At 43.3% G+C, this 20,866-nt stretch overlaps 1 protein-coding gene across 1 annotated transcript in view; it reads left to right on the top strand.

The window, feature by feature from the left end:
- LOC126354907 (fumarylacetoacetate hydrolase domain-containing protein 2) overlaps positions 1–20,866 on the top strand; it is a 147,374-nt gene that overhangs the window by 92,358 nt on the left and 34,150 nt on the right. The window lies entirely within an intron of this gene.

Here is a 20,866-nt window from a genome sequence, read left to right as displayed (position 1 = left end):
CGCTGATAAGGAGTACCTGGCAGTAGGTGGCAGCACACTGCACTTAATATGAAAAACGTATGTTTTGGTGGTGTCCGGATACTTTTGATCACATAGTATTTGTCAAAACTTACAAGTACTCGAATATTCCAAGGCCAATTTGAAGATCTAATGAGTCCAAGAGAGAACGGGAAACACGGCTGTCGATTTGAAACGCAAAATTTTTCTTCCAAGCACTCAAGTGTGTAGGCCGAGAAGTTTTTTTGAGGCTGGAACAAGGGTAGGAATAAAAGAGGAAAAAGTCTCTCTGGTTTCTTTCCTCACTGGGTGCATCTTTTTGTATGATAAGCTGCTAGTTAGGAGAATCAGTATAGACGGTCGCTGGAATAAACCAGTTCTTCGTTAACGTGTTAAGATTACTACAGTGTTTAAGTCCAAATGTTTTCGCAGCGTGAACGAAGTTATTTGCGATCATCGCTACCCATCAAGCCAGCTTCTAGAATGCTAGTGCACGTTTATGAGCAAAACATCAGTCTTGCGGAACCCAACACGCGCTCCTCTCTCATGACGATCACAAAGGGATGGGACGAGGTAATCTGGTGCATGTGGTCTTCTATGACTTTCTGAACACACTTGACTCACTGTCGGTGCCACACCAACATTTAGTAATGAAATTACGATCTATGAGATAGCAAACGAAATCGGTAACTAGATGGGGGTTTCTAGGTAGGGAGGGCAATCCTCAGTGAAATTGAAGAATTATTACAGGATCTGCTGAATGGAATTAACAGTCTAATGAGTACAGAATATGGACTGAGAGTAAATCGAAGAAAGACGAAAGTAATGAGGAGCAGCAGAAATAAGAAATGCGAGAAACTGAACATCAGGATTGGTGATCACGAAGTAGACGAATTTAAGGAATTCTGCAACCTAGCCAGCATAATCTGTACGAACGGAGAAAGGACAAAAAGCAGACTAGTACCGGCAAAAAGGGCATTTCTGTCAAAGACAAATCAATGTTGAAAATTAGGTGGGCTAATAAGGTAAGCAATGCGGTGGTTCTCCGCAGATTCTGCGAGGAAAGGACTATACGGAAAATAATGACAAGAAGGGATAGGATGGTAGGCATCTATAATGACATCAGAGGATAACTTCCGTGGTACTAACGGGAGTTTAGAGGGTAAAAACTATAGAGGAAATACCAAGATTGGAATACATGTAGCAAATAATCGAGGATGTAGGTGCAAGTGCTACTCTACGATGAAACGGCTGGCACGGGAGACCAATTCGTGGAGGGCCGCATCAATAGTCAGATGAGTGAGGACTCAAACTAGTAGGTAGGACATGAGATGTTATCTTGGATGGAGAGTCAACGACAGATGCAGAAATAGCTTCAGGCGTACCCCAGTGAAACGCGATGAGATCTGCCTGTTTATGCAGTACCAGTAGCTTGGCAGACAACATTGAGAGCAGCCTGAACCTTTTTTGCAGATAATACAGTTATATATAATAAAGTAATATCTGAAAACGTATAATAATCAGAGCTTGATAAGATTTCAGAGTGGTGCAAAAATTGACAACTTCCTTTAAATGTGCGGGAATGTAGAACTGGGAACCACAGGCAACACAAAAACGCAGTATCCTATCAGCGAAAGGTGAGTGAGTCCACTATTTGTACCAAAAGTACCCTCCGTCGCACACCGCCTGGTAGCTTGCAGAGTGTTGTTGGAGGTATAGACGAGTTACCATTTGAATCAGTCAATTCACACAAATTTCTGGGGACTGATATATAGAGTAATCACTTAGGATCAATCGTAGATAAGATCTATGACAGAATTTGGTTCTTGGTAGTATCTGGGGAAAATTCAGTCAGTCTACAAGGTAGACTGCTCACAAAGCGCTTTTGAGACCCATCTTAGACTATTGCTCAGCCGTGTGGAACTCAAGTAGGACTAATAGGGGATGTTGAAGGTGTGCAAAACACTGCATGTTGTTCATAGATGTTTGGCTCGCGGTAGACCGTCACAGAAATGCAAAGGAACCCGAACTAGCAGACGTAGATAGACGCTGAAAGTCTTTCGAAAGCCCACTTACAAAACTTCGAAAACCAGTGTTGAGTTAGAATTCAAGGAATTTACCTCAGCCCCGTGCGTTTTGCTGCCATAGGAATCGCGGAGAGAAAATTACATTAATTGCAGCGCACACTGGGACTTTTAAACAGACCTCCTTTCTGTACTCCATACAAGAATGGAACAGGAAGGAACTTTGTGTTTCAGTGTGAAGTACCGTCTGCCATACAAGTGTCAGTGGTTCGCGGAGTGTAGTTCTAAATGAAATAAATCATCGGTCCCACCGCTCGGTGTTTAGCCGCGAAACGCTCTGTGCTACATCCGGCATCCAGAAAGTTTAAGCAACACACTGAAGGTAAACCCTCCAGTGCAGGCAGCATTTTTCTCCTCCTCCTCCTCCTCCTACTCCTCCTCCTTCTTCTTCAAAATTCGTCTAGAGGCCTGCACCGAGCTAGGTGGTGCAGTGGTTTTCACAGGGGACTCGCATTAGGGAGGAATACAACTGTCCGGTCATCTGGATTTAGGTTTTCAGTGATTTCTCTATATCGTTCCACGCAATGCAGGGGTGGTTCCGTTAAAAAGGGCATGGCCAATTTCCTTTCCCAGCCTTTCGTAATCCAAGCTTGTCTAATGACCGCGTTGTCCATGGGACGTTAAACTCTTACTTTTTTTTCCCTTCCTTCCCTTTTGACACCAGTGTACTGTTGTGAAACTAGCCATACCACTGTTTGCCACATCTGCGGTATGCAATTGTTTGGTGTCGTCAATAACACCAACGTATTCTGCAGCAGTCTTTAGACAACCTTCGGGACGTGTAAAGACCATAATGCACAGATCAAATAATCGGAGCTGTTACATTAACCTGGTGGCGAATACTGAATCATCCTGTTAACAGTTCAGTTCTTACTTGCTTACCTGAAGGATCTACGTTTCTCAAGTATGACGCTCGTATGTGCACCTGCGAGGGCAATATACTGAAGCTTACACCAGATTCCTCGTCTTAGTTCCTGCCCTAATCTTCTATTAGCAGTTGCTATCCCCATTATTCACGGTTAAGGAATAAACCCCACCTGAAAGTGCGGGCGTAATCGGTTTCCTTGACCCGAAAGTGAAGTAAACCCTCTGAAAAATGATTGTGACAACCTTTTTGACAAATATAACCGTCCTACGGTATCCAACTGACGACGGCGTCAGAACAGTAGTTAGATAAACAGGCGCATACCGGCTGACATCAAGTAACGGGTGGGAGGGGGGGGGGGGGGGGGGAGGGGAGGCGGAGGCGGCATAGGAGTAACAACACCGCCTGCATTCTCCTCTAACTTGTGTTTTAGATACACGAATACAGTCACTTGTGGTCTAAAGTGAAGCGTGCTACCCTAAAATTCTGTACCGAATCTCTGTTGAGACCAACATCTCGCTACAACGCGGCTGCTTTAACTTCATCTTTTATCTCCTTAAAACTATTCTAGTGCTGTAATAGTGTTTCCTTGTTGTCCATGTGAAGCTTAACTTAGAGAACATCTAAAGCCAGTTTTGTACGGCGCACCTGTCGTATGCAAGTTTACACCAACGCCCAAATACAAATCTGGAACTGCCAACTAGTTCGTTAGCCCTGTTACATGAAACACCTAATGTGCGTATGCGCCAGCACCCTAGGGGTACATATTCGGAACAACACGCTTGCTTACGTCGTTGCGTGTGAAAGCCGCTGCTTACTCATATTGATGCTTTTGAGAGCTTTATGTTCCTATTCATCAAGCAGTTATTGACATCTTGTGCAACTAGAATGAAACTACGTTATGACTATACAGAATTATGTATTATAGATTTCGTTTCATGTCATGCTGGTACATGTTTACGTTTCACAGCATTTTGTACGTGAAGGACGCAATTTCCTTTGCAGGACAGTGGACGCCGTAATCGTGTGGAAAAGGGCAGGATGATGACGTAACGCCAGGAGTAGAAATTGTTTGACTCTGGGTGGGAAGGAGGGGCATACACTCCCTGTCAACAAAGCAGTTGAGGCCTGAAAATCCAAAAATATTTACGAACTTCGGCAGAATGGATGTGAATTGTCTTCACAAACTTCTGTCGATTGTACTTGGCAGGATTTGCACAAGTAACACAGTAATGTGGGAGCCACCAAATGCTCGGTTTATGCATTTTTATCATGTCTGTGCCGCTCGTATCAGTCTCTCTTTTATCTTTTCCAGCCCGGCGCGGCAGTGCGACGGCAAAGGGCACAACGGCTTTTTCAGTCCTCACAGGTCGGAGCTGGCACAACTTTTGACTCTTCCGGCTATTCTTTCGACAATATCCTTCCTAGCCTGTTGAAATCATAGAAAAGATGCAATCAAATCAAACACGTGCGGCAAATTCACCAATTAAGGTGATACATACAAATTTCAAATGTAAAATTGCATGTACCTTTACATAAAACATATAAACTCAGAATTAAATATTTGTAGACTTACCTTATTACGGTACAGCATATCACGTGGGTCAGACATCTTTCCCTGATGTATGCCTCAATAAGCACGCTTACGTTCTTTGTTCCATTCTATTTTCACAATAGAAAGCTAGCATTACACATAGAGCTTTTCTCAATGGCAATAAGAAAGAGAATTTTCGTTTATTTTATTAATGAGTTTAGAAAATATTACTCACTGAAAAATGTGCAGAATCTCTCGCACAGTAGCCGAAATAGTCCTCAAGAGCGGCTCAGGTGTAACTCGTCTGCCGCTAGGTGGCAGGCCGTCTGCACCTGACTCTTGTACATTAGGTGTGTCTTATAATATCTGCTTAAGGCACCCAAGCCTTCTGTGCTTATCGGAATCTTTCTTGATGGTAAGCTAACGGCTGTAATACGTACATAAACACACAAACCGGGACTATATGATATTAATACTAAGGTAATGGTGGGTGTAGTTGGTAGAAAAGCTGGATGGCTAAATTTTAAACTTGGGCAAGGAACTCTTGGAAGAGGATCAGATTTCGCTTTCTCGGCAATAAAATAGACAACCTAAGAAAATGCAAGAAACACATGGTAGCAATGACTGCACATATCAAAAGAGCTGTCTATAAAAATAAACAGCTACTAACATCCAAAAATAAAAATCTCGAGAAAACATAAATTTCATCAAAAGCTATCTTTGAAGGACAGCACTATATGGTTACGGGACATGGACAGTGGGGAAGACAAATGAAACGTTTAGAAGCATTTAAATGTGATGATACAGGAGACTGTTGAAGAAGAGAGAGACTAAAATCGTACGGAAATAAGGGAGTCTCCAACAAGTTGAATGGGGGGATGGGGAGAGAGAGAGAGAGAGAGAGAGAGAGAGAGAGAGAGAGAGAGAGAGAGAGAGAGAGAGAGAGAGAGAGAGAGGGGGGGGGGGACATTACGACATGACTCGTTGCTAGAAACTAGTTGTGAACGACTCATCAGAGGAAAGAGCCTCCGACTTAAAAATGAGTTTACAAGGCAGTCTGTGATGCACGATGTATGAACATCTTCATTTCAGCTCAGCTGCTACATCATGCATCACAGACTGCCTTGTAAACTGGCAAGCAAAGGACCTGGAGTCCTCCGTCAAACCAATCTTTCGAGTTGACGACTGGATCATCTGTCTGCACCTATATTCTGCATACAAGAAAAATTACGCTGCCGCTTATCTACTGTAATACCCAAAGGATGGTACGGAATTAATAGAGAGAAGTAGCTTCTTCCATAAATCTGATGTTTCATTTGCAGGAGTAGCTGCAACCTGTAAGCTATTAATGACAGCGATTCAGCCGTTGACCGTGCTCGTTTGAATAATAATAAAACATTCTCCTCAGACGCAAAAGACACCTCGTCTCGGGCATGTTGCATGAAGTTTTGTTGTTCTCTCTGAATCCAGTTATAATCCTCAAATTTGTTTCGAATAACTGGATATCACTGCAGTAAGAATTTAGGCAACAACCATTTGTCTAGGAAGTTAATTCCACACGACACGAGTAGTTAGTTTGTTTTTTATTTCTATACTTCCACTAATTTATTTATTATTAACTATATTCTTATTCAGCTTAATTTCAGTTTGAGAACAGCTGAGATAAACTATGTTGTTTCGTTTTATTATTATTTGACAGTTTTGACCGTCAACTTGTGCTGGACCAAGAACGAACCAGGAATGTAAGTTTCGCATTTAGAACTTCAACTGAGCTATCTATTCGGCTACCTTAGAACTGAATAAAGAACTTAACCAGGCTTTATTATTAATAATGAGACGTAGCGTCAAGCGATAGTAGCGCCCAGTTGGTCTGAGTCCTTCACTGATAACTACACACGAGGGATTCGGATGGTGTTATATTACATATGTTTTCTATTTGTCTGCAAGGTCCTCATACTAAATTTAGAGATAAATTGTCATGCAAATTCAAACTATGTAACAGTAATATGATATTAACGGATATTATGCAAGTAAAGTGTTTTCATAGTATACGAAGGGGAATCCAATTCTTTACTGTTCAGATTAATTTTTCGTTTCGTGCAACTGAAGGAAATAATGAATTCTCAGTTCAATCGTTTGGTCGTCTCAGATAAGGAAAAATGTCCTATTGTATCCGATTGGAGCATTAATGGTAAATCTCTTGATTTTGTTACATAGATTAAATGTTTACATGTAACGTTACAAAGTAAAATGAATTGCGACAAACTTATCAGTTGTCGAGAGAGCAACCATGTGGCCCCTGTATTACGCAGAAGGGTGAATTTAGAAGATAATACTATTATTACGAAATACTGTCGAATGAATTAAGAACATCTACATTACGGCCCTCCCCCTTCGCCCCAAAAAATGTATTTTCACGAGAGGACACTATTTGAGTGATTACCGTGTATACATTTACACAGGCAAATATTTCTGAATATTTCATCATAAGCAAATTGTGTGTGTGTGTGTGTGTGTGTGTGTGTGTGTGTGTGTGTGTGTGTGTGTAAGGGGGTAGGGGGACGACTGCGCTAAGATTATAGGCACGCTTTCTGTTGAATTTATATATTCTTAACGAAATTCTACCATTGGTTTTATTACCGAGTCCCAGTAAGAGGAAGCATCAGATAAGAACTTCGTTTTGTTCATAGAGTTTATAGACCATTCGTAAACCTTGGTTGTGCTGCCACCGACTTGTCTTGAGATGACGCTTGTGTTACAGCGCTAGTACACGGTGTGAATTTTTGCCACTTTTTTTCCGTTCTTCCGTGCCTTATTTCCCATGTCTTTGGGGTGGGCCCTCCTAATCTTGTTACGCCATTCTGAACGTATTTGTGTTATTTGAGGGTACAGCGCCGTCGTTTACAGGTCGTTCGTTATGGTCCTAATCCATGTACCAAGTGGGCTTCCTGGTCACTGTTTCGGTTATTGTGCGTCAAGTGGTGTCCACGTCGTAGGATTTGGGTTAGGTCGCACGACATGCTCGTGCCAGCGTCGGCGGCTCTCTTGAAGCTTTTCTGCTATGTTTGCCTCTTTAAACAAACCACGGAAGTGATGGTTTCTTACTCTATATTTCAGAGTCAGTCTTTCAGACCAGCGTAGCATCCTTGTCTCTGAAACCAATAAGCCCAAATACTCTTCTCCCATTCGTACATAAAAATGTCAGGTTATAAACATCAGATACTCTCAAGGCAAGACAGTCCTCAACTAAATGCATGATTTCTTTAATTTTCCGCGACGGACGAAGCACTCGTCTTAAACCGCCTAGATGCGCCCCATTTTATTTACGACTGCTCCCGAGAGTGAAAGAAATGCCATTGGATTACCTTTTCGCATAGGCTGTATGATTCTGGATCATCTTCTGTCGTTGAATACATACCTAATTTGGTATATTCGTAATAATTATTCGAACGTGTGTTTTCAGTATCTTAATGCACACTTCAGATTGTCACTATCTTGAATGTTGAGCGTATTCACGAATGCTGCGCGATTTTAATAATTGGACCTATATCAAGACATACAGCTTTGACACAACGTTATGAATAAATTCAGGGCGTTTTTAGCTTATTCACATATGAATGAATCACGTAAAAATAATCAGTAAGTCGTTCACCCTTCCGTAGTTTCCTCTCCTGTTTAAGTAATACTCCTGTGCGCTGACAGTGCTGAGCTCCCTAGTCGTTAAACCAGTGACCGTCCATATTATGTGTGCTTTCTTTTATTCGGCACAGCCACTGAACGATATGGCGCAGTGGTCGAGACGCTAGATCCACTTTTTGGAGGACGTCGTTGCCGATGAGATATCCCCTGTCAATCCACCCAGATAGGGTTATCCGAAATTTGAACCAGTCGCTCGATGCAAATGTCTGGTTGGTTCCTTTGAAAAGGACACACTCGATTTCGTTCAGTTCAAATCGCTCCATAGAGGAAAGGCCACATTACCTAATTGGATGCGGAGCAACTTGCATCAGGTTTCTGTTGGCAGCTTGGAAAAGGGAGCGTACCACGTGGCTGAAGTAAAACTAATTCAGTGGTTCCAAAGTATAAGAAGGGTCGCAGTACCAACGCGCAGGACTGAAGTTGCTTTCTTGTAGAATGTTGAACATACAATTCTCTCGCGTACTGTGGCTTGTCTGGGGACCGAACAAATTGTATGTAAAAAATGAACATGCTTTCGGCAAGCATTGACCGCGTGAAATTCAATAGGTAGCAGATGGCGAATTTACATCGATGCCATGTTTCTTGACTTTTGGAAATCCTTCGATACAATTCTGTTCCGTAGGCGCCGGCCGAAGTGGACGAGCGGTTCTAGGCGCTTCAGTCTGAACCGCGCGACCGCTACGGTCGCAGGTTCGAATCCTGCCTCGGGCATGGATGTGTGTGATGTCCTTAGGTTAGTTAGGTTTAAGTAGTTCTAAGTTCTAGGGGACTGATGTCCTCAGAAGTTAAGTCCCATAGTGCTCAGAGCCATTTGAACCATTTTTGGCAGGGTTGTTTTGCATGATATATTCAACCACTCGTCTCATGACTAAGACGTAAGTGCCACTGGCCGTTTTGTCTGCGGTGAGAATCGATGGCCGACGATAAAATTTCATATGAACAAACAAATTCACAGTATTCCACACAACCTGCAACTTCCTTTTGTATCTATCAACTGGCTGATTTCCAAACCGTGCGAGTATACTTAATTTCGATAGCATAACGATGACGCCAGTTTTGCTGAGATACTCTCAATAAAGCTGTTACATGTGCTATTGTGTCTAGATACTTAGTGCGCGCAAACGTGTCCCACGTGGTAGCACTTAGAGTTCTGATCTCTCCGCCATATACATGTGACACGTCTGACTACATCGCTGGGGTCCCCACTTTAATTCAGCTCTCGATGTTTACAACGCAGGCAGCCACGTTACCAATAATATTTGCTGTTGTGACCTGAGCACGTGGACCGATTTCCTTCTCGTCAAACTTGACTGTCGAAATTGGTAGACTGTAGAAGTTTTAACAACATAACTGTTGCAAAGTGAGGCAAATTTTTATACCTACAGAAGGTCAATTGTGAATTTTCCTTACGCAACTATGTAGCTGATGTGCTTTGGTATACGAGTGTGCGCACGCATTGCATTTTGATACTGCCAAGCTACGCGGCCCGTCCTTGTCGCGAAATGTTGTTTCACTGCCGCATGTGCCATGAACATTTTCATTCTTTGTTGACCTGGGCGTCGCTTGTTTATAGTAGGCACATCATGAGTAACATTAAGATTCCTAACTGTGTTTCCATTCCCCCACTGACAAACAACTTCGCTGCCAGTTAAGGAATATAAACTTATTGCGTATTAGTTTCGGTTAACGTGACGAGCTGTTTAAACTGGCTATGCATCAAACCATTACCACCATAACGTTAAGTGTAAGTGCCCATACATCATGGTCATTATGGAGTTTCACGCTATTGTCTAAGACCTCATAACGTAATCTTTCAAAGGCGCAAGACATTACACATTTTATCACTCTTCTCTTTTTCATCGTGATAGTAGTATTTCTGCTCTTTTTCATCGTGATAGTAGTATTTCGAAGAAACCAGAATGTCGGAAATGGTGAAATGAAACGGTAAAGTGCCTCAACGCTGACACGTGTCAAGCAGTCTCTTAACGCAATGACACGTTATAAAGTCTTGAAGGAGTGAACGCCTTAAAGTGCCCGTCAGCTTTCACATTTTATTAGAGCTGTCGAGTAAATTATTTGCGAGAACGGTTCTCGACGGCAAAACAGCTTCTGAAGGACGGCGTGCAGAGGCTGCGCGACAGCCACTGAAATAACGGAACAGTCAACAAGTATCTCCACAGGAACAGAGCGTGTGAGGTGGTGTTATTTTATGTATATACGACCGTGGGACATGGAACAAATATAACATACTAGGGGCGTTTGAAAAGTCCGTGCAAAAATAAAAACTACTTACGTGTTTGGGGTAAACTTTTTATTTTTCGACATAGTCTCCTTTTAGACTTACACTTCGTTCAACGCTGTTCTAGTTTGTTGATCCCTTCCAAATAATAATTGTCCAAGTCTGCAAAATAGCTATTAGTTGCTGCATTCAACACCTCATTTGAATAAGATCTTTGCCCTGCCAGGCATTTCTTCAAATTGGAGAACAGATAGTAGTCCGAGGGAGCCAAGTCTGGAGATTAGGGGGGGATGTGAAACGAGTTGGAATCCTATTTCCATTAATTTTGCAACCACAACTGTCGATGTGTGTGCTGGTGCATTGTCGTGATGGAAAAGAACTTTTTTGCAGTCAAATCGCCGTCGTTTTTCTTGCAACTCGGTTTTCAGATGGTCCAATAACGATGAATAATGTGCACCTGTAATAGTTTTACCCTTTTCCAGATAGTCGATAAGGATTATCCCTTGCGAATCCTAAAAGACAGTCGGCATAACATTTCCGGCCGAAGGAATGGTCTTCGCCTTTTTTGGTGCAGTTTCTCCCTTGGTAACCCATTGTATAGATTGTTCTTTGGTCTCAGGAGTATAGTAATGTATCCATGTTTCATCGACAGTGACGAAGCTGCAAACCATCCTTGCAGTACTTCACACGATTCCGTTTTTGGTCAAGCGTGAGCAATCGCTGAACCCATCTTGCGGACAGCTTTCTCATGTCCAAATGTTTATGCAAAATATTATGTACCCATTAATTCGAGATGCGCACAGCACTAGCAGTCTCACGAACCTTAACTCTTCTGTCATCCATCACCAAATCATGGATTTTATCAATGATTTCTGGAGTCGTAACCCGTACGGGGCGTTCAGAACGTTCAGCATCACTTGTCCCATATGGCCACTCCGAAAATATTTGAAACCACTTATAAACTGTTCTAATCGAAGGTGCAGTGTCACTGTAATGTTTATCAAGCTTGTCTTTAGTCTCCTGAGGCGTTTTGCCTTTAATGAAGTAATGTTTAATCACCACACGAAATTCCTTTTCGTCCATTTTTTGACAATCACTCGACCTCCTTGATTCACACGAATGCCAAACACAAAGACATAGACCAATATGGGTGGAACTTGGTGTGCATTCTTTCCAAAGATGCTAATAACTAAAGATGCCTTCGATACGCGCGGGTGGTGCCATGTCTCGGACTTTGCACGGTGTTTTCGAACGCCCAGAGTAATACACTGAATCGAGTGGGAATATATAGTTGCACTTGCAGACAAAGAACGATTGCTTGCACGATGAGAAATAATTTACTAGTCTCTACAATAGTTTTCATGGCGAAATGGTTCAAATGGATCTGAGCACTATGGGACTTAACATCTGAGGTCACCAGTCCCCTAGAACTTAGAACTACTTAAACCTAACTAACCTAAGCACATCACACACATCCATGCCCGAGGCAAGATTCGAACCTTCGACCGTAGTGGTCGCGCGGTTCCAAACTGAAGCGCCGAGAACCGCACGGCCACAGCAGACGGCTTTTCATGGCAGGAAGTCTCAACAAGGCGGTAAATGGTTCAAACCAAGGCTGCAATATTTCAGTCACTAGACGTAATGAAAATGACGCTATTGGTGTTTGCCTACAATTTGATCCCGATAACCAGAATGCTCTCTGGATGCTCTTTCTCCATGTTCCATCATCACTACTCAATTATTATACAATTCACTCACCTGCTGAAGATAATGTGGTAATTTTAACGAATGTCCAAAACTTTTCCTATCTCATGTATCACATGATAGTCGTTCTGCTTTTGCAGTCCGTGCTTTAGCACTGAGATATACATTGAAGAGCCGAAGGAACTGGTATACCTGTCCAATATCGTCTGGGGGCCACACGATCACCCAGAAGTGCCGCAACACGACGTGACATGGACTCGATTAATGTCTGAATTAATGCTGGAGGGAACTGACACCATGAATCCTGCAGGGCTGTCCATAAATCCGTAAGAGTACGAGGGGGTGGAGATTCCTTCTGAACAGCACGTTGCAAGGCATTCGAGATGTCCTAAGTAATGTTCATGTCTGGGGGGTTTGGTGGCAAGTGGAATTGTTTAAACTCAGAAGTGTTTCCCTGCAGCCACTCTGTAGCAGTTCTGGACGTGTGGAGTGTGTCATTGTCCTGCTGGAATTGCCCAAGTCCGTCGGAATGCACAATAGACAGGAATGGACGCAGGTGATCAGACAGGATGCTTTCCTACGTGTCACCTGTCAGAGTCGTATCCCGGCTTGTCAGGGGTCCCACATCACTCCAGTTGCACACGCGCCACGTCATTAGAGCCTCCACCACCTTGAACAGTCCTCTGCTAACATGCAAGGTCCGTGGATTCATGAGGTTGTCTCCATATCCGTATAGGTCCATCCGCTCGATACAACTTGAAACGAGACTCGTCCGAAAAGGGGACATTTTTCCAATCACCAAAAGTCCGATGTCGGTGTTGACGGTCCCGGGAGAGGCGTAAGGCTTTGTGTCGTGCTCCGAAAACCCATATCGATGCTGTTTTCGCACACTGACACTTGTTGATGGCCTAGCTTTGAAATCTGCAGCAATTTGCGGAAGGTTGCTCTTCTGTCACGTTGAACGATTCTCTTCAGTCGTCGTTTGTCCCGTTCCTGTAGAATCTTTTTCCGCCCGCAGCGATGTCTAAGATTTGATGTTCTACCGGATTCCTAATATTGACGGTACACTGGTGAAATGGTTGTACAGGAAAATCCCCACTTCATCGCTACGTCGGAGATGCCTTGTCGCATAGCTCGTGCGCCGATTATAATAGCGTGTTTAAACTTAAATCTTGATAACCTGCCATTGTTGCAGCAGTATCCGATCTAAGAAGTCCGCCAGACACTTGTTTTCTTAGATAGGCGTTGCCGACCGCAGCGCCGTATTGTCTGTCTGTTTACATATCTCTGTATTTGAATACGCATGCCTATAATACCAGTTTCTTTGGCATTTCGGTGTATTTCCTTAAATGACTGATTGCAGATAGGACATTAGCAAATACTTTCTTAGCACAGGATATGATACTGTTAACTTCAGGAAAATTATTTCTGACTTCCTCTGCTAGATAGTGCTGGTTCTTGGGAAAGGCAGATGCAATGAATCATACTTTGATATAATTCTTCAGTACTGCTTCCTACGAGATGCATTCAAGTTCTAAGGCCTCCGACTTTTTTTTCTCCAGACTGGAAAGAGATTGAAGCATGCGCATTGTTTTAAAATAAGGCCGCGTTTATTGTCAATACGTCCCAGAGATGGCAGTACCATACAGCAGATGGAATTTTACCGCCAGCGGCGTGAATGAGAACTGTTTTAAATACTTAAAATGGCGACGTTTTCCTTACTTGAACAGCGTGCAATCATTCGTTTTCTGAATTTGCGTGGTGTGAAACCAATTGAAATTCATCGACAGTTGAAGGAGACATGTGATGTTGGAGTTATGGATGTGTCGAAAGTGCGTTCGTGGGTGCGACAGTTTAATGAAGGCAGAACATCGTGTGACAACAAACCGAAACAACCTCGGGCTCTCACAAGCCGGTCTGACATGATCGAGAAAGTGGAGAGAATTGTTTTGGGGGATCGCCGAATGACTGTTGAACAGATCGCCTCGAGAGTTGGCATTGGTGTAGGTTCTGTGCACACAATCCTGCGTGACGACCTGAAAATGCGAAAAGTGTCATCCAGGTGGGTGCCACGAATGCTGACGGACGACTACTTGGCTGCCCGTGTGGCATGTTGCCAAGCAATGTTGACGCGCAACGACAGCATGAATGGGACTTTCTTTTCGTCGGTTGTGACAATGAATGAGATGTGGATGCCATTTTTCAATCCAGAAACAAAGCGCCAGTCAGCTCAATGGAAGCACACAGGTTCACCACCACCAAAAAGATTTCGGGTAACCGCCAGTGCTGAAAAAATTATGGTGTCCATGTTCTGCGACAGCGAGGGCGTAATCCTTACCCGTTGCGTTCCAAAGGGCACTACGGTAACAGGTGCATCCTACGAAAATGTTTTGAAGAACAAATTCCTTCCTGCACTGCAACAAAAACGTCCGGGAAGGGCTGCGCGTATGCTGTTTCACCAAGACAACCCACCCACCCACCCACCCGCACATCGAGCTAACGTTACGCAACAGTTTCTTCGTGTGAACAATTTTGAAGTGATTCCTCATGCTCCCTACTCACCTGACCTAGCTCCTAGTGACTTTTGGCTTTTTCCAACAATGAAAGACAGTCTCCGTGGCCGCACTTTCACCAGCCGTGCTGCTATTGCCTCAGCGATTTTCCAGTGGTCAAAACAGATTCCTAAAGAAGCCTTCGCCGCTGCCATGGAATCATGGCGTCAGCGTTGTGAAAAATGTGTACGTCTTCAGGGCGATTACGTCGAGAAATAACGCCAGTTTCATCGATTTCGGGTGAGTAGTTAATTAGGAAAAAAATCGGAAGCCTTAGAACTTGAATGCACCTCGTACTTTGATATAACAATTTGCACGGTTTATCACCAACGGCAAAATGTCTGATTATGTAAGTTATCAGTAATTAGTACAGCAGTGAAGTGATTTACGAACAGTAATTACAGTTCACATATTTTATAACCTGCTTGATTTTAAATGGGATTGCAATATGTAGATCAAGTAAGTGCCGCAATGGAGAGGAATAATACAGGGGAAGTATGTTTTGTAATGTCTGACCTCGCTGTGGGTAGTTAGCTCTCTTATCTGAGAAGAAGTGGTAGCACCTGCGATGCACCACGGATTCCTTAATTCATTCTAGCACCTCTTACCCTTCTCTCTCTCTCTCTCTCTCTCTCTCTCTCTCTCTCTCTCTCTCTCTCTCTCTCTCTCTCTCACACACACACACACACACACACACACACACACACACACACACACACACACACAGTCTTTCATTCTACAGTTTAGGTAAGTGCTAAAATTGGTGATAATGTGGGGGAGCAGGAGGAGGGGGTACTAACTAATGTCTGATTGCACTCAGGGGTATGGTCCAAGAAAAGGTTGGGAACCACTGGGTTAGAACGACGGTTTCGCTCCATACCCCAGTGGCCAACATCACTATCTTTCTGGTTTTTCTCCTGAGCAAGAACTGTCTACCATTCCTCGAAAGACATTTCGACATCACATTCAAAGTGCCGCTACAAAGGCAACAAAATGCGGAGGGTGGACACACCCCAATTAACGTTCACGAACACGTGTTCGGGTACTTCTGATCAGACAGTGCCTTAAAAGACTGTTCTTGACGGTTTCTAAAAAGGTTTTTGTGGAATGTACAGCAGGCACACACTTGAAGAAAGACGCCGAACTGTTTGAACATTTCTGTCATATTGTCCCGCCAGTCAAACCGCCTGTGACCATTCGCACCGCCCTTCTTTCCATAAGGCTCGATGTATCCTCCTGATCTAAACTGATATGTGCTTCATGCTTTTGAGCAGTGTGGGCCTTACACCCTTTTTGATCGTTCCTCTGCATCTCTCTACACATTGTTGTCGCCCGCCCAAATAACTGTATACTGACTGTTGTAATTCATGAATCCCTTAGTCAAAGATACTACCGATTCTTGCGTGCTGGCTAATGCAGTGAAACTGTGGCAATGTGAAATAGAAATAAAAAAAAGATCCAAACGGTCATCTGCCACATATTCTTTTCCTGGATCCTGTCTTTGTGAAGGACCACTACGAAATGGTGACGTGGTATCTCCAGTTGGGAGAAAAATTGACCCGAATCTCTGTGTTTAGCTAGCAAGAGGCGCCAAATTATGTGCAAATCTTGAGGTTAGACATTGCATTATCCGGCAAATTGAACTGAAGACTTGGCCAGCGTAGCAGCATCGTCGCTTTGTGCTTGTTGAAAGCTACGTTATAGTCAAGAGAAAAATGATAAATACAGTGGAGGACGAGGCAGTAGTGCAGGGAAGATGAGCGTGAGAATCAGCCAAGAAGTTATAGAACTAAGTAAAAATCTAATCCAGTATTCATGTTTTGTAACGACCATCTCGTTCGAAAATGACCCACCTAATGTGCCCCCTTTCAAAACCGAAGTTATCGCAAAATTTTATTTCTCCCATTGTTCGTAATATTGCAGTAAATGCTGTTAATAACACCTTTATCCACAAAGCCGGCGGGACATTTAATGCGCACTTTGCTTGTTTCTCTTTTGAGTAAATATCTCAGTTCTACTCCGATTAGTATCATGTCCTTCCTGCAGTAATTTGCATATCAGAGACTTACTGAACTTTAATATTAAAGTTGCACGTTCCGTCAGCACTGTCATTTCCTTTTCTTTCTCGGCGTCAATAAATTTAAAGACGATAAACAGCAGCCCGTTGTAACTAAGTACTCATTCCATTTGACCTGCAGCAATTGTGCCCTAATCGTGTGCAATTAGGTACACAGAACACAAGCTATATTGATGTATGGGTGAGGCGGGGATGCAACTGATGTACGTTCGTGGTGAATGAAGAAATAGTTTTGAGATGTCACGACTCAGAGTACAATCGCTACAAACTAATATTCACTACTTATTTCGGCTTTCTTCGAACTCATGCTGAACTGACAGATTTGAATGTTTGGTGGGCCAGGATGCGAATCCGGTTTGCGAAGAATTTTTTTTCCGAGCTAATGAGAGCAGATGCGCCTTCTGCCATTAGCTGTATAGGCTGATTATAAAGCTACGAATATGAAGAAGCACTGGCCGTTATACGTATTCATTTGTCACATAAAGATACTTACACGTCATCAGAATTTTATAATGAGCCAAGCAAAATTTCGCTAAGTGATGTCGCCGCTACGTCTCGATATCCCTGGCGCTCTCTACGCCAGAGGGCCCTAGCAGACAAGCCAGCCACAGTGTACACATGCCATTAATAACCCGGACCTCCGCCAAACACGCCCAGTGCTCTGTCAAGGCTACCACTGGTGCACATGACGCACGCTGCGGGGAAGGAAGGTCGGAAGGGAGATGAGGGTTTAACGTGCCGCCCACATTACACCTCTACTTCGCAAGCCTTCGCCCGGTGGGTGAAAGAAGGGACATAGCGTGTCAGACTCACCCTTCCCTCCACCTTCCCCTTACCATCGCTTTTAGGCGGGGGTACCTGGCAAGAAATACTAATGCAACCCCCTGTAATAGCCCTTGTTTATCTAATTTCAGTGTCATGGTTTTTTACACGAAATGTATGTTGGAGGAAACAGTACGTTTCTTGACTCGTTTTGAACCGTGTGCTCTCGAAAATTTGTTGGTAAATACTGTACCTCCACGACGCAGAGTTCAGTTTATTGAGCATCATCAGACACCAACTCTCTAATTAAAGAAACCCGTCGCGAATTTTGTAGCTGCTCTTTGAGGGATTTCTGTATCTTCCTTTGACCTAACGTGGTAGTGGTCCCAGCCAGAACATCATTACCCATGAACTGATCGAACAATGGTTGTTGTTGTTGTGGTCTTCAGTCCTGAGACTGGTTTGATGCAGCACTCCATGCTACTCTATCCTGTGCAAGCTTCTTCATCTCCCAGTACCTACTGCAGCCTACATCCTTCTGAATCTTAGTGTATTCATCTCTTGGTCTCCCTCTACCCTCCAATACTAAATTGGTGATCCCTTGATGCCTCAGAACATGTCCTACCAACCGGTCCCTTCTTCTAGTCAAGTTGTGCCACAAACTCCTCTTCTCCCCAATTCTATTCAATACCTCCTCATTAGTTAAAGCTGCATGCCCTCGGGAAAAAATTACGGCCGTAGTTTCCCCTTGCTTTCAGCCGTTCGCAGTACCAGCAGAGCAAGGCCGTTTTGGTTAGTGTTACAAGGCCAAGTCAGTCAGTCATCCAGACTGTTACCCCTGCAACTACTGAGCTGCTGCCCCTCTTCAGGAACCACACGTTTGTCTGGTCTCTCAACAGATACCCCTCCGTTGTGGTTGCACCTACGGTACGGCTATCTGTGTCGCTGATGCACGCAAGCCTCCCCACCAACGGCAAGGTCTGTGGTTCATGGGGGGGGGGGGGGGGGGGGGGGGGGGAGAGGAGAGGAGTCATGCAAGGAAGTGGACAGAAATATGGCAACACCAGAAACATTACCATGCCTAATACGTTGCACGAAAACCGTTGGTTTTCAAAACAGCTTCCAGTCGTCTCGGAATGCGTAAATGCGGGCCCTGTGTGGTTTTAAAGGGAATCTTATACAATTCTTCCTGCAAAATAGTGACAAGTCTAGATGACAGTGATGAGGTGGACAGCGATCACGAATCCTTCTTTCCAAAGTAGACCAGAAAGGCTTAACCCTGGAATGCTACCCAAGAATTTTTGGCGATCACTGCTACCCATTCGTCGATTCGACGAACACCACCACTTTTCATGTGTATAATCAACAATAACAGCTGTTTATGTAGATTTGAGCCTCGGAATGTATGTAATACTCCTTTACAATCAATAACATATCAAAACTTCAAAATAAATAGGGTTCAAACGAGGACTTATATGGGGATATTGGTGAAGAACTATTTCAGAAGTACGTTTGGTTTGATGTTTATTAATGTAAGATCAAACAATTAAATTCCTTCTGTCTTTTGGGCAACAATCACTTGAAAATGTGTAAGGAAAGAACAATATAACAATGTAACAATGAGCATTACAATAGACACCTCTATAACAGAGTAACACTGTAAGAATAAAAGTAACACATTACTATATAGAGATTTAGAAACGAAAAGAAACACCTATTCTTCAGGAGCTCCACACCGTGCATGTGCATGAATTGAAGAGTAGTAAATAACTGCTTTTGAACGTGTACTATACATACTACTACAGCCAATCAGTCTCGGTAAATTTAGAGTACGCAAATATCATATATCAGCGCTCACAAAGACGCCAAACAATCTCCACAAAGCATGTGTTTATGATCCTCACAAATTTTTTATTGCACTTTTCGCATGTTGATTTTGCCAGTCTTCGTTTTTTGTAAGGACAGTATGCACAAATTTTTCTATCGCCATGAAGACGACTGGGGTGTTGGATATGTTGTTGGTGGTTATTATCAGCTGGTTGCATCACATTCAGGCATCTGCATATCATACTGTTGAGCAATCGTGGGATTGGTTATGTGAGTCGAATGTGCATCCAAGGCGACATCAATTCGTCAGCCAATGTCATGGCGAATGCAAACTTTGTAGGTGCTCTTTGGTTATTCGGAAGATTGGCAACATAGATGACATAGTTGTGAATAGCTATGTTCACCATGTTATAGAAGAGGGAGAGGGGCCAACGTCTAGTTTTTCCACCACAATTCATATTACTGCACACTTGGTCCAAGGTATCCATTGCTCCTTCTGTAGAATTATAATTCATTACAATTTGTGGTTTGCCAGTTCTTCATTAATGCTGTTGTCATAATGCATCGTAGAAATAAAAATAACCATTCTATTTTTCCTGGTTGGTTTGAACGAAACTGCGGTGATGTCCTCGGAAAACAAGAAGCAGCTTGAGCTGGGGCCCCTATTTATGAACTTGGGATCTGTAAAATCCTTCGGTAGGTCTCGCTTATTTTTCTTTATTGTCCTAAGCACAGTTATTCCATGACTGGTAAATAAGTTCTTTGCAAGAGGTATACTTGTGAACCAGTTGTCACATGTCAAGTTACGGTTAGAATTGCTCAAAGGCTCCACAAGTTTAGTAGTGATGAATTCGCTAGAGGACATATCTCTTGGGACCATTGTTTGGCCGGTGTATATTTCAGCATTGAACATGTATCTTGCTGAACGATCGCTTATCATGAAAATTTAAACCCCGTACTTCTCGGGTTTCGATGGAAGGTACATCTTGAAAGCACAACGGGCTGAAATCCAACCAGCTGCTCGTCAGTAGTAACATAAGGGCTTGGTCTGTAGTTGCTTTTACAATTTATAAGGAATGGGTCCCATATGGCAGACAAGAGGGCCAATCTGTCTATCTTTCACCTTTCTGCTCTCATTTCTTTGTCATCGAATCGCAAGCAATTTATGAGAAACTTGAATCTTGATGATGACATTGCGGCTCGATACCTTACTCCGGACCTCGCTGTTTCAAACAGAACGTCAACTGACATGTGATTGTCCTTTTTAGCAGCACTCATCACAAGCAATCCAATCAGGGATTCGAATTCAGCATTTGTTACTTCTTTTGTGAAGCGAATCTTTGTATTGAGAACGTTGTGTTTTTATTTCATCATTGGTGTAAGTAATCATTGCGTCCAACATACACTCCTGGAAATGGAAAAAGGAACACATTGACACCGGTGTGTCAGACCCACCATACTTGCTCCGGACACTGCGAGAGGGCTGTACAAGCAATGATCACACGCACGGCACAGCGGACACACCA

Source organism: Schistocerca gregaria, chromosome 3, assembly GCF_023897955.1.
Source record: "Schistocerca gregaria isolate iqSchGreg1 chromosome 3, iqSchGreg1.2, whole genome shotgun sequence".
Taxonomy (NCBI): Eukaryota; Metazoa; Arthropoda; class Insecta; order Orthoptera; family Acrididae; genus Schistocerca; species Schistocerca gregaria.
Note: the sequence above shows the minus strand (reverse complement) of the source record. Positions and strands in the feature narration are given on the sequence as shown.